The sequence below is a fragment of the Mytilus galloprovincialis genome, chromosome 7 (genome assembly GCF_965363235.1).
Source record: "Mytilus galloprovincialis chromosome 7, xbMytGall1.hap1.1, whole genome shotgun sequence".
Classification (NCBI taxonomy): Eukaryota; Metazoa; Mollusca; class Bivalvia; order Mytilida; family Mytilidae; genus Mytilus; species Mytilus galloprovincialis.
This window is the reverse complement of record NC_134844.1, coordinates 61,422,741-61,435,811: the sequence shown is the minus strand read 5'-3', so window position 1 is coordinate 61,435,811 and position 13,071 is coordinate 61,422,741. Positions and strand designations below refer to the sequence as shown.

Genomic DNA, 13,071 nt, shown 5'->3' with positions numbered 1-13,071 from the left:
GTATCTGTAGCTACTGGCTACAATTTTTATTAAAAAAACTGCTGCAAAATTGTTCTTTACATGTCATTTCATTGGTTGGTTTGCTGTTAGGTTTTGTCCCATTGATGTTTATCAATTTCCTAATTTTTTACACATATTAACAAATGAATTTCATGTGTTTATAATGAACAACAGTGCTAAGTAAGAATCATATATTAGCTAACAAGAAATACTTCAATATTTATTGAAATCATCAGGGCAAGTAAAAAAAATTCTGGACAAGTAAAATTTTTGTTTTACTTGCCCAGGGACAAGTGCTCACAACAAATATTTCCACACCCCTGCGTATTGTTATGTGTTTACTTTTCTACATTAGCTAGTGGTATAGGGGAGGGTTTAGATCTCATAAACATGTTTAACCCGGCCGCAATTTAGCGCCAGTCCCAAGTCAGGAGCCTCTGTCCTTTGTAAGTCTTGTATGATTTTCAATTTTAGTTTCTTGTGAATAATTCAAAGTTTAGTATGATGTCCATTATAACTGTACTAGTATACATATTATTTAAGGGGCCAGCTGAAGGACACCTACGGTTGCAGGAGATTCTCGCTACATTGAAGACCCTTTGGTGGCCTTCGACTGTTGTCTAATCTATGGTCGGGTTGTTGTCGCTTTGACACATTCCCCATTACCTTTCTCAATTTTATTAACAGCCCAGCTATATACTGATACCATGTTTACATTCACTGCACCAGTGCATTGGTCTAAGATTTCTCTAAAGTCTAACAGCTTTTATTTTTTAATGTTTTGTAAGGGTTCAATGTTGTACATTAAAGCGAGGCTAGTCCCTATAGAAAACATGGAAATTTCTGACCAAAACATTGAATGGCAACTTTTTATCTCTTAATTGATAAAGATCCTATTTCAAACTTTCTAAGCTCCTGCAGCACAAACAATAGTTTTATTTCTATCAACCCACCATTTTTAGTGACATACTTGCATTGATCAAGATTTTGAAATCTTCCCTAATTAAACTGCAAAATTAAAACAAGATCGAACATTGGAAAACTTCATTAACTGTAAATATATTGCTACAACAGTTATGTAAAGGAAATATAAATTTGTGGCAAATTTTGATGCTTTTTCAGATAAGCCTAACATTGTTTTACTTCACTGGATTCCTAAGACAGTCAGAAATGAAATACCTTTTTTTTCAAATTTTTGGCTTTGGTTAAAAGTCCAATCTTTAAAATATATGAGTTAATCAAGTCTTTTTCTATATATTTCACATAACTTTATATATTTCAAACATATCTATATCATGTAACATATGTCCTTTTTTCACTCTTCCCTATGAAAATTTTGATGTCTTTTTGATTGCACAATTTGATGGGTCATTACTGGTCCTTTATCTTGAACTAGCAGAGTGAATATGACTAGGCATATTCAAATATAACTTATTTAAGCCCATTTATTTAAATTTTCTCAATCATTTTTTACCTGTTGTTGGTCTGCTAGTTAAATTCTTTTTGACTACATCACTATATAGCGCTTCATTTTCTTTCTTATCTTTGATAGATTGTTTGCTTGTTCTGGCTTTCTCAATAGCTTTCACTGTAAAACAAAAGGTCTAAATTACCAGTATGGCCTAAATCTTGAACAATAATCATGATAATATGATAGATTAACTATAGTATAATGATAAACACCCTTAAAATAAACAACCTGATGTTTGTTATACTTATGACACATGTGGAATTGTTCATGTTTGTTATACTTATGACATATGTTGAATTGTTCATATTTGTTATACTTATGACATATGTGGAATTGTTCATGTTTGTTATACTTATGTTCATTATCAGGTTGTTATACTTATAAACTTATGCTCATATTTTCAAGGTTACCTATTTAACACTGTAATTAAATCTTTAAACATTGTTATGTTTGGTATAAGTATTGATTTTGTTATCAGCAAATTAGACCAACTTGTAACTACACATAGGTACTTTCACTGTAAAACAACCAGTTGATACATATAGTTTGGCACTGCAAAACTGCCTGAAAACAAGAATGTGTCCAAAGTACACAGATGCCCCACTCACACATTATTTTCCATATTTAATGGACCGGGAAATTGGGTAAAAAGTTTAATTTGGCATTAAAATTAGAAAGATCATACCATATAAAGGTAACATGTGTACCAAGTTTTGAGGTTGATTGAATCATCAAAAACTACCTTGACCAAAAACTTTAACCTGAAACTGGCACTTTCATTTTATATGTTCAGTGGACCCTGAAATTGGAGTCAAAAGTCTAATTTGGCTTAAAAATTAGAAACATAATATCATAAGCAACAAGTGTACTAAGTTTCAAGTTGATTGGACTTCAGCTTCATAAAAAAATACCTTGACCAAAAACTTTAACCTGAAGCGGGACAGAGACGAACGTAGGTGGGGCATCAAAGTTTTCAACACAAAAAGTACACAGAAAAGAGCTATGTTATAGTCGGACAGTAGTAGAAACTCACACAAAAAATAGCTGAAAAATTTAAATTAGCAGTTTCAGTAAGATTGTATTTATACTTACATACGGTTTATTTTCTGGAAACTATAAAAATGCTTATTTTAGCCCTTTTTTGGCCCTTTATACATAAACTGTTCGAACCAAAACCCCCTAAATAAATCCCAGCCTTCCTTTTATGATTTCAAATCTAGTTTTAAAATTTCATATATTTCTATTTTCTTATAAATACTTAAGGATGTACTTAGGTGAGGTTAGGTGAAAATTAATAAATTAAGAAGTTAAAATTGATACTATAAGTTGATAGAGCATCAATTAAGGATAAAAATAAGCTAAAAATATTGATAGGTCATGGACCTCTTTTTCGAGATATTTGAGATTTAAAAAATGGCGGGAAAAGGCTGACTCAGACTTTTACCTTATATTTGCATTGGTATTATTAGGTCTCAAAACAAAAGAAAGAAAATTAAGAATCTTCTACAATTTTGGTAAATGAACTTTCATGAGCTATTAAGTCTTACATGAAAAAATAAATGGGTGTTATGGGGCAAAATATTTTACATTGTATTATATGGAAAAACACCAAGGAGTCCGAACATTTGACACAAATTCCAAAACCTCACCTAAGTACATCCCTAAGTTATTATCAAGAAACCAATGGTCTTATAACTAAATAATAATCTGACACAAATGCTCACAACGACGTGGACATGAGTTTGGACCATAACTTCCAAAATCAATCCAAAAATGTTTTCAACCATATATAAAATAAAATTAACTTAATCACTCAGGAACTAAAAAATCCAATTCAGCCTTTAATTTTGAATGAACTCAGACAGAACTTCAATTCACCTGGCTTTTGATGTTGAACAACAGGAGACTCTACCTCGGCTGCTGGTCCTTTACCAACTTTGTTTTCAGCACTGACACTACATACATAATGTTTGTCCAGCTTCAGATTCTTAATGGTATAGGAGGTGACAAATGATCTGCCTCGTCCAATCTTTTTCCAGTCATCAGAATCAACCATTTTCAGGGAAATATTGTACCCAGTAACCTTTGAATCGCCAATTGCCTTTGGCCTTGTCCATTCCAAAGTCAACTTGTCATTGGTCCTCGTCTTCACCTTCAAATTTTCAGGTGCTTGTGGTACCTCTGTTGTACATGGAGATTAAATATTTAGTTGATTTCTTATCTTAAATTCAAACACATAAGTATGAAGCAGGGGAACTAGTGTCTCTAACAAGGTGGGCTTGCTCACCTGCATCTTCAACAATAGCAATTTTTGTTTAAAATTAGAGGCTAGCTCTTGTCGCTTACATGAATCTTCTGTGGTTTTGTAAATCATGTAAAATGAGTTATGAATCATAATAAATAGTATAAGATACCCTAATAATTAAAATAAAAAAGGTTATCCCACTAGTATCTTGACTTAGACAATACTTACTGAAGACCCCTTATCATTATTTAAATTAGTTTTCAAGTTAAGACCATTTGAAATTGTTGGTTTTTTTTAACAATTTTCCCTTACACTTCAATAGTTAATCCCTATGTACTATATTCAGACATGATTGCCATGTTAGTTGGATGGCATTGTGGCTTAGTTTAATTCTAATTGGCCCGTAGATTAATTAACTGCTGGAAAATAATTTTTTTAAAGAAAAGTTTACGAAAAAAATCGTTAAAAATTTACATTAAAAACTTAGTGCTTTAGTTTCAGAATTATTTACAAAAAGCTGCATTTTACTCCTATGTCCTTTTTTTAGCCATGTCTGTCATCTTGATTGGCAGGCAGGATCATCTAACAAATTTTTTTACCAAGATACCTTAATGATGATTGTAACCATGTCAGCTTAATTTTGTCTCAGTAGTTTTAGAGGAAAAGATTTCTATAAAAGTTTTATTATAAGTATATGACAATGGACTATGAGGAGGGACAATGGCAGATGCCAAGTGATGAGAAAAGCTCACATTGAAAGTGAAACAAAGGCAAACCATTTTAATGACAGATTTGATCCACAAAAATCATTCTTATAGTAAAAACAATGATAAACATTTACTTTTCATATATAATATGAATTAAGGGGGTTCACAGGTCCAAGTCAATTGTTTTTCTTAATATAGGATTTCACTATACATTGTATTTTCCTATAAATGAACTTTATCTTATACCTTTCAATTATGCTCAAAATCTGCCTTTGAAAGAAGCCTACATTTTTGTAAAAGTACCTTTTTTCTGTTGAAGTAATAGGAGAAAAATTTCATGCATTTGTATGACTTAATATTTCCAGCATTGATGATCTTCACTCAAAAACTAACCTGCACATTTAGATTTAAGAAATCTGTCACCAGGTGGAAAATTTTCCTACAAAAAAAATCAATTGTGTTTTTTGTTAAAATTTATATTCATTTCTTAGCAAACAAAAACAATAATACCTCATTTAAGAGGGTTGTACACTAAAAGCTACATAACTTATCTTACCTGAGGCCCCAACATAGATAAGCAGCATTTTAAATAACTATAGAGGCTCTGAGGAGTCTGTGTTAAGATAATTTTTTTTAATTGATGCATGAAATACTGCAACCATTATACTTTTGGCTTTCAATGTTGATTTATGATTTATTTGATGAACATTATTGCAGTTTACAGTTCATCTCAATCTATATTTATATTCAAGATAGTAACCACCAGAGTGCACACGCTGAAATGTCCCTCTTTCTTTACTTATCATTGATATTATGTTGATAGTCCTAAGTATAAAGCTTTACCACAACTGTCACATAAACTATAAAATTAACCAACAAAAATAAACATTGACCAATAAACCATGAAAATGAGGTCAAGGTCAGATGATCCATGCCAGGCAGACATGTACAGCTAACAATACTTCCATACAACAAATAAAAAGTTGACCTTATGCTTATAGTTAAAGAGAAACAGACCAAAACAGAAAAACTAAACACTGAGAAATGAACTGTTAAAATGAGGTCAAGGTCAAAATTAACCTGCGCGACAGACATATAGATCATAACATATTTCCATACACCAAAGATAGTTGACCTATTGCATATAGTATTAGAAAAAAAGACCATAACTCAAAAACTTAACTTTGACCACTGAACCATGAAAATGAGGTCAAGGTCAGATGACACCTGCCAGCAAGACATGTTCACCTTACAATCATTCTATACGCCAAATATAGTAGACCTATTGCTTATAGTATCTGAGATATGGACTTGACCACCAAAACTTTACCTTGTTCACTGATCCGTGAAAAGAGGGTGAGGTCAAGTGAAAACTGTCTGACGGGCACGAGAACCTAGCAAGGTATGCACATACCAAATATAGTTAGCCTATAACTTATAATAATAGAGAATTTAACATTAAAAAAAATTTTAACTTTTTATTCAAGTAGTCACTGAACCATGAAATAAAGTCAAGGACATTGGACATGCGACTGACAGAAACTTCGAAAAATGAGGCATATGTATATTCAAAGTATGAAGCATCCAGGTCTTCCACCTTCTAAAATATAAAGCTTTTAAGAAGTAAGCTAATGCCACAGCCGTCGTAGCGACCGGATCACAACCCCTGAGTCGAGCTAGGCTGGAAAAAAAAAGCAAAATTTCCTTAAAATTACTAATACAGGGCAGCAAACCAACAACTGCTTTTCTGATTCTTCTGAAAATGTCACTTGGTCACTACAACAACAACAACAACAACAACAACATCATATAACAAGGGTTTTTAGTTTTATCCAGGTTCTCCGCAGGGCAGAGTTTTTTAAGACCACAGTGGTCAACCCCTGAACATAGCTTGATACTGTCTGAATTTGGATTGTGATAAAATTTTTGACATAATATAGATTTTTGTCAAAAAATAAATGTGGGTGTTGCTCAATTTGGTCTATGTGCATATCAAACAAAGGACATAGATGGATTCATGACAAAATTTTGTTTTGGTAATGGTGATGTGTTTGTAGATCTTTTTTGACTGAACTTTCTTCCTGCTTACAATTATCTCTATCATTAATCAACTTGGCCTAGTAGTTTTAGTGGAAAATATTTTGAAAAATTTACAGAATTTATGAAAATTGTTAAAAATAGACTATAAAGGGCAATAACTCCTTAAGGGGTCAATTGACCATTTAAGTCATGCTGACTTATTTTAAGGTCTTACTTTGCAAAAACATTATTGCTGTTTACACTGTATCTTTATCTATAAAAATATTCAAGATAATAACATGCAAAATTTTCATAAAATTTGGAATTAAGGGGCAGCAACCCAACAATTGTTTGCCTGAATGGTCTGAAAATTTCAGAGCAAATATATAATGACCTAAAAACATTTTTTTTTCTGACAAATTTGCTCTTAATGCTTTGGTTTCAGATATGAGCCAACCAGATGCTCCACAAGGCCCAGCTTTATATGACCGCAGAGGTTGAACCCTGAACCGTTGGGGCAAGTATGGACACAACATTCAAGCTGGATTCAGCTCTAAATTTGGATTGTGATTAAATAGTTGACACAGCATAGGTTTCTGACACAGAATGATTGTGGTCTAATGAACTTAAAATACTTTTTTTTTCTTTGAGCAATTCACTATGCTGTTGAATATTAATCCTCTCAAAAAAATGTTTGAAGAAATTTTCTTTTTATTTATGAAATCTAAAATGAAAAAAATTTAACCCCCCCCCCCCATTTTTTTTTCACATCCCCCTTTCCCTTTATCCAAAACTGATCTCAATTCAAATTTCTAATGGAGTTTGCAACAATAACTACTCATTTAAATACATCATAAAATATTAAAATGTACCAAAAGGTGCTTGTTATCACTGAATGGTTTTAATTTATCAGTTGGTAGTAAAAGTAAATATACATTGTATATTGTATAAAACAATGATTTAAGTTGATTCAACTACTATTCTGGACAAAGAAAGATAACTCCAATCAATTGAAAACTTGCTATTGCACAATATTGTGCAATTAGATATTTCTTGCCATTGCGCAATACTGTGCAATTGAAAATATTTGCTATTGCACAATACTTTGCAATTGAAGATTTCTTGCTATTGCACAATATTGTCACTGTGCAATTGAAAATTTCTTGCTATTGCACAATACTGTGTCATCTAATTACATCACAGATTGGTTATTATACTAGATATTAATGCTATTTATTTATGAGATTTTGAGTTTCGTTTTTTCATAAAAGAACACATTGTGTTGACATGTATTTGTCAAAATCAGACTTGTAATAACTCTCTTCTGGGATGTATCTTTGAAGCAATTCAGATTCAAAAGCGTAAAAACAATGAATTTATCGTAGAAGCTTTAAAAAGAGATCTATAAAAAAATATGTTTAGAGAATGGGTAATACATGTGTCAATCATGACTTCCCATCAAAAATGTAGTTGTCCTACTGGGTTTTGGTTATTAAAAGGATAGACATTGGATGAAAAATATTAATTGTTGCCAGCTGGGCAATCAGGGGGTTTTATACTGAGTGTAATGAACAGTTATTATGATATGCTGGAATAAATTGACTATCTGATTTGATCTGGAACGATATAACTAGTTGTTTTGTTCCGGCCAGAATTTTTCAACTAGCTACATTGTTCCGGGAATTTTCAACTAGCTACTTTTTTCTGGAACTTTTCAACTGCACTCGGAACAAAACAACTAGTTGAAAAGTTCCAACGGAACGAAATAACTAGTTAGAAAGTTCCGCCGGAACAAAGTAACTGGCGGAACATAGTGGCTGTTACATTTACGCATATTGTCATGACCATAAATATAGGTCATTTTTTTTAATGACGTCATTGTTTGGTATGTAACGTCACGAACGTCAAGTTTTCATATTGTATGTGACGTCACGAACATCAAGTTTGCATATTTTTTGGCACACTAAATGCAACTATAAAAAATACAAAACACTCAAATAAATACAATAATAAACAAAATATTTTTAAAACAGCAGCAGGCAAATGGTAAGGTAACCCAGGTGCTTTGTATAAGCAGTTATTTTAAGGCTTTGAACCAAGACAAAAGCAGAACTGAAGGTAACCCAGTGCTAATCTATCGAGATCAGAAAACAGTTCATATAATATAATACTCTTCTGTTGAAATATATGATAAAGCGTATAATACATGGCAAAATCCGTATCACATGCCGTATCACCCTCGACCAATATCATCCCTCGGGCCTAAAGGCCCTTGGGCTGATATTGATGTCACGGGATGATACGACATATGATACGGATTTTGCCATGTATTATTCTCTATATATCAACAATTCACCAAAGTTTCATGAAAATTCAGCTGAAAGCTTTTTTGAGTTATTGATAGTGTTGACAACAGAAGGATGAATCAACATACAACAGTGGGGCGATAAGAAACAATGAAGGAATCAGAAAGGACAAGATGATTGAAATATAACTCAACTTTTAGAGTCCAATGATCAACTTTAGAGTTAAACTTCACAGAGAGAAGTCAGTAAATAAGATGCAAAATTCAATTGTGTCTGATCCATTTGTCATTTGAAACAATAAAATATGTTTAAACCCACCTCAAAAAGATTTGTGAATTAATCAAGCATGCAATGAATTTTAGATAACACCCAAATATATATTTTCCGCTGAGCTCCTATGAAAACTGATAACTTATTATTTATGTAAGTTTCCTACCTGTTTGATATTATATGCTTGGTCAACTTGATTTCTGAAAAGAAAAAAAAAAGAAACATTAACACAGAGACATGTCTGGTCTACATGTATTTGTAGATCATGTTTATTTGTTATTCAATAATTCATATGTTGCAATTAAAATAGCAATACCTTAACATTTAAAGTATGCAAATATTCAAAGTCTTTTCATAGCAAATTTCATAATAATAGAATAATAGACAAACCTTGCATTTACCCCTACTTTCTATGAGGTGGGATAGGACCTTTGTTGGGTCTCAGGGATCATGTGTTTTTAAGCTTAAGATTTCGAGATTGACCCTTTAAGGATCCAGGAATTCGTTTTTCAAAATTTTGGGATGTTGAATTGGGATTGTATTTTTTTTAAAATATCAAAAATTAGCTCAAAATCTTAACTGTGATTTTCAACAATTTATCAGGGTCCAAAGTCAGAAATTTCTGCAAAAAATTAAACTCAAACTTGATCTGTAACTCATCATGGTTAACTCACATACCAAAAATCAGCCAAATATCTAAAAGTGTTTAGAAAAAAAGACTGTGTAATGGTTTGTTGTGGAATGAGCGAATGACAGAATGACTGAGACAAGGGTAAAACTATATTGCCCTGACAACTTTGTTCTGGGCCATAAAAAAAACTATGAAAATAATACATTGAACTTTATATCTAATTTTGAAAAATATGTATTTTCTATAAGGTTACATATTAAAAAATCTTAGAGGACAGATTAGCAACAAAGTACATTTTTTTTTACTTTTGTTAGCACCTCATACGGAACATACAAATCATTACTGGATTCAATTCTTTTATTGGATCTAAATGGAAGACTTAAATTTGTAAGTATTTCCCAGCATATGCTTAACTATAAAGCCCCCTTACTGAAGCCTACTTAGATAACAGATACTGAGATAGGCAACAAAGCAACAACACAGCTCTTAAGAAACAATTAATCATATAAAATAAGAAGATGTGGCCATGGTATGAGTGCCAATTAGCCAACCTTCCATCCGAGTGGCATTGTATATGAAGTCACCAATTTAGGTCAAATAATAGCCTTATTTCTACATCAAGCCTTGGCTTCCTTTGGATCCATTTGAAGCTTTTCTCTGGAAGACAATTTTATAATAGTATGTTTTTCCAATAGGTTACTATGTTACACTAAGGGCCACTATAGGCAACTTTCTAGGATAAAAAAGTAAGAATGCTAATTCAAGTTTACATCTCATAAGAAACATTCATGTCATATATTATTCCTATCACTATGAGTGATTCATGTAAGAATTTTTTATGTAATTCCTAAAACTAGGTACCCTGATGGTAGCTTTCTGGGATGACAAATCAGTGACAAGGTTACAAAACTTGGTAGGTAACCTGGTAAGCACCTCATCAAGAACATAAATACAATATTTGGTTTCAATGAATTCAAAGGTTCTTATAAAGAAAGAAGATGTTGGTTACATAACTATTGGTAAATAACACAGTTGCAACTATATGTACTATCCTTAATGGTTGCGCCCAAAACATCGATAAGGACAAGTTACAGATATATCCAGCCATTTTCAAAAAAGTAGAGGGGAGGTCCCAACCAAGGAGAAAAGGATGGATGGGGGTCCAACTTTATGTCCCCATTCAAATGCATTGGTCGTCAGAAAAAAAGGGTTTCAACCTCCGGAACTCGCCCCTGTATCTGCCACTGTTTATGTCACATTTTGAAAAAGCCTCATATAAACTATTTTAATCGAATTTAAACAGTTACAGGAAACCAGGTAAAACACAATATTGGATTTACTCATTCCTATGCTTTTGCAAGCAAAGAGTCATGGTAAATTAGACAACATCAAACAGGTCAACCAGGTCGTTAATGCTGTGGTATGGCAAGGAACTGTTCAGGGTAAGGTGTTATTTAGTAAATGACATCAATTGTTTATAATCTGGTGTTTGGCGATCAGATAAGTTATGTAAAATATAGTATCCTTTTCGTCATAGAAAAACCAACAGAGAATGAATTTTCAGTTGTCTTGGCATAGGACCAAAATCTTTAAAAATTACCAATATAAATAAGATTAACTTCCAAATTTCAACATTCCTTAGTAGAATGATATAAATTCATGTCTATGTTAACGGGAGTCACATGTGGAGCTATATCTGCTTACCCTTCCGGAGCAACTGAGATCAACCCCAGTGTTAATGGTGAGGTGTGTGTTGCTCAGACTTTAGTTTTACATGTTGTGTTTTGTAAACTATTGTTAATGTCTGATTGTCTTTTTTTCTTCTTTTTTTGGTGATGGCGTTGTCAGTTAATTATAGACTTCAGTGGCGGATCCAGAAATTTTTATAAGTGGGGGCCCACTGACTGACCTAAGAGGGGGCCCGCTCCAGTCACGCTTCAGTGATTCCCTATATAAGCAACCAAATTTTTTCCCAAAAAGGGGGGGCCCGGGCCCCCTGGGCCCCCCCCCCCCCCTAAATCCGCCTATGGAGTCTGTGAGTATGAATGTCCCTTTGGAATCTTAATTTCGCCTATGTTTTAATGTTTTCAACTATAGAAAAACAGCATACTGAGACTGTTTTCAATTGTAATATTATAAAATAAAATGTATGGCTACTAGGGATTAAATTTTCAGAGAAGAATTAAGCGGCTTGATATTTAAAGCAGTGTGTACATTTGATTTTAAAAATACTAATACAAGACAACGTTAACCATGTAGGCTACTAATTTTCCGCCACTTGTTTCACATCAATTCGTATTATTGATAGTAAATCTAGGAGATGTAACGCTACAATACCTTAATATTTAACATCGTACATCAGTATTGTAATCAGTGAAAAAAGGCTCAGTATAGTGAGTGATTTCATCAATGTTTACATTAAAATAAAGGGTATACAAATTTATATGTCCAGTTCCCGGGTTTCCTTATCGGTTGTCCATATTTCTTTGTCCCATTAGGTTTCTTTTTCGTTTTCTTTTCATTTTACAAGAAACAAGAGGCTGTCACATTTATTTGTGTCCTGGCAATATCACAAGAACCATAACTGATGAACGGTGAAAGTGAAAATCGTCAATATCAAATTTGACCTGCATTTTGTCATCAGTATCAACATATTAAAATTTGAAAGAGCTTAGGTTGAATGGTTCATGAGTAAATGCAACAACATGAATGGAAACGCCATTTTTTTATCTTTCAAGAACCATAACTCCTGAACGGTAAAAGTCAAAATCAACATTATTTAACTTGACCTCCATTTTGTCATCAGTAACAACATATGAAAATTTGAAAAGCTTTGGTTGAACAGTTCATGAGTAATTTAAGCACTGACATGACTGGAAACGACATTTTTCAATCTTTCAAGAACCATAACTCCTGAACAGTAAAAGTCAAAATCGTCATTCTTGAACTTGACCTCCATTTTGTCATCAGTAATAACATATTAAAATTTGGGAAGCTTGGATTGAACAGTTCATGCAAAACTGCACGGACAAGACTGGAAACCCCATTTTTCAATCTTTCAAGAACCATAACTACTGAATGCCCGGTAAAAGTCAAAATCGTCATTCTTGAACTTGACCTCCGTTTTTTCATCAGTAACAACATAGGAAAATTTGGGAAGCTTTGGTTGGACAGTTCATGCATAAATGCACAGACACGACTGGACACGCCATTTTTCAATCTTTCAAGAACCATAACTCCTGAACGGTAAAAGTCAAAATCATTCTTGAACTTGACCTTCATTTTGTTGTCAGTAACAACATGTTAAAATTTTAAAAGCTTTTGATGAATGGTTCATGAGTAAATGCACAGACAACATTTGTTTGCCGCCAGCCCGACCGCCCTACTGCTGACTGCCAGCCGTACATCCCCAAATCAATAAC

The 13,071-nt window shown here is 32.9% G+C and overlaps 1 long non-coding RNA gene across 1 annotated transcript in view; it reads right to left on the bottom strand.

Annotated features, from left to right (window-relative positions):
- Positions 1 to 3,357: 3,357 nt before the first annotated feature.
- The window catches only part of LOC143083421 (uncharacterized), a 35,053-nt gene continuing 25,339 nt past the window's right edge, over positions 3,358 to 13,071 (bottom strand). Inside the window, exons 2-4 of the long non-coding RNA XR_012980699.1 lie at positions 9,185 to 9,218; positions 4,817 to 4,862; positions 3,358 to 3,652 (exon numbers count right to left, since the gene is read on the bottom strand). This is a non-coding gene — a long non-coding RNA (uncharacterized LOC143083421). The remainder of the gene's footprint in view (positions 3,653 to 4,816; positions 4,863 to 9,184; positions 9,219 to 13,071) is intronic.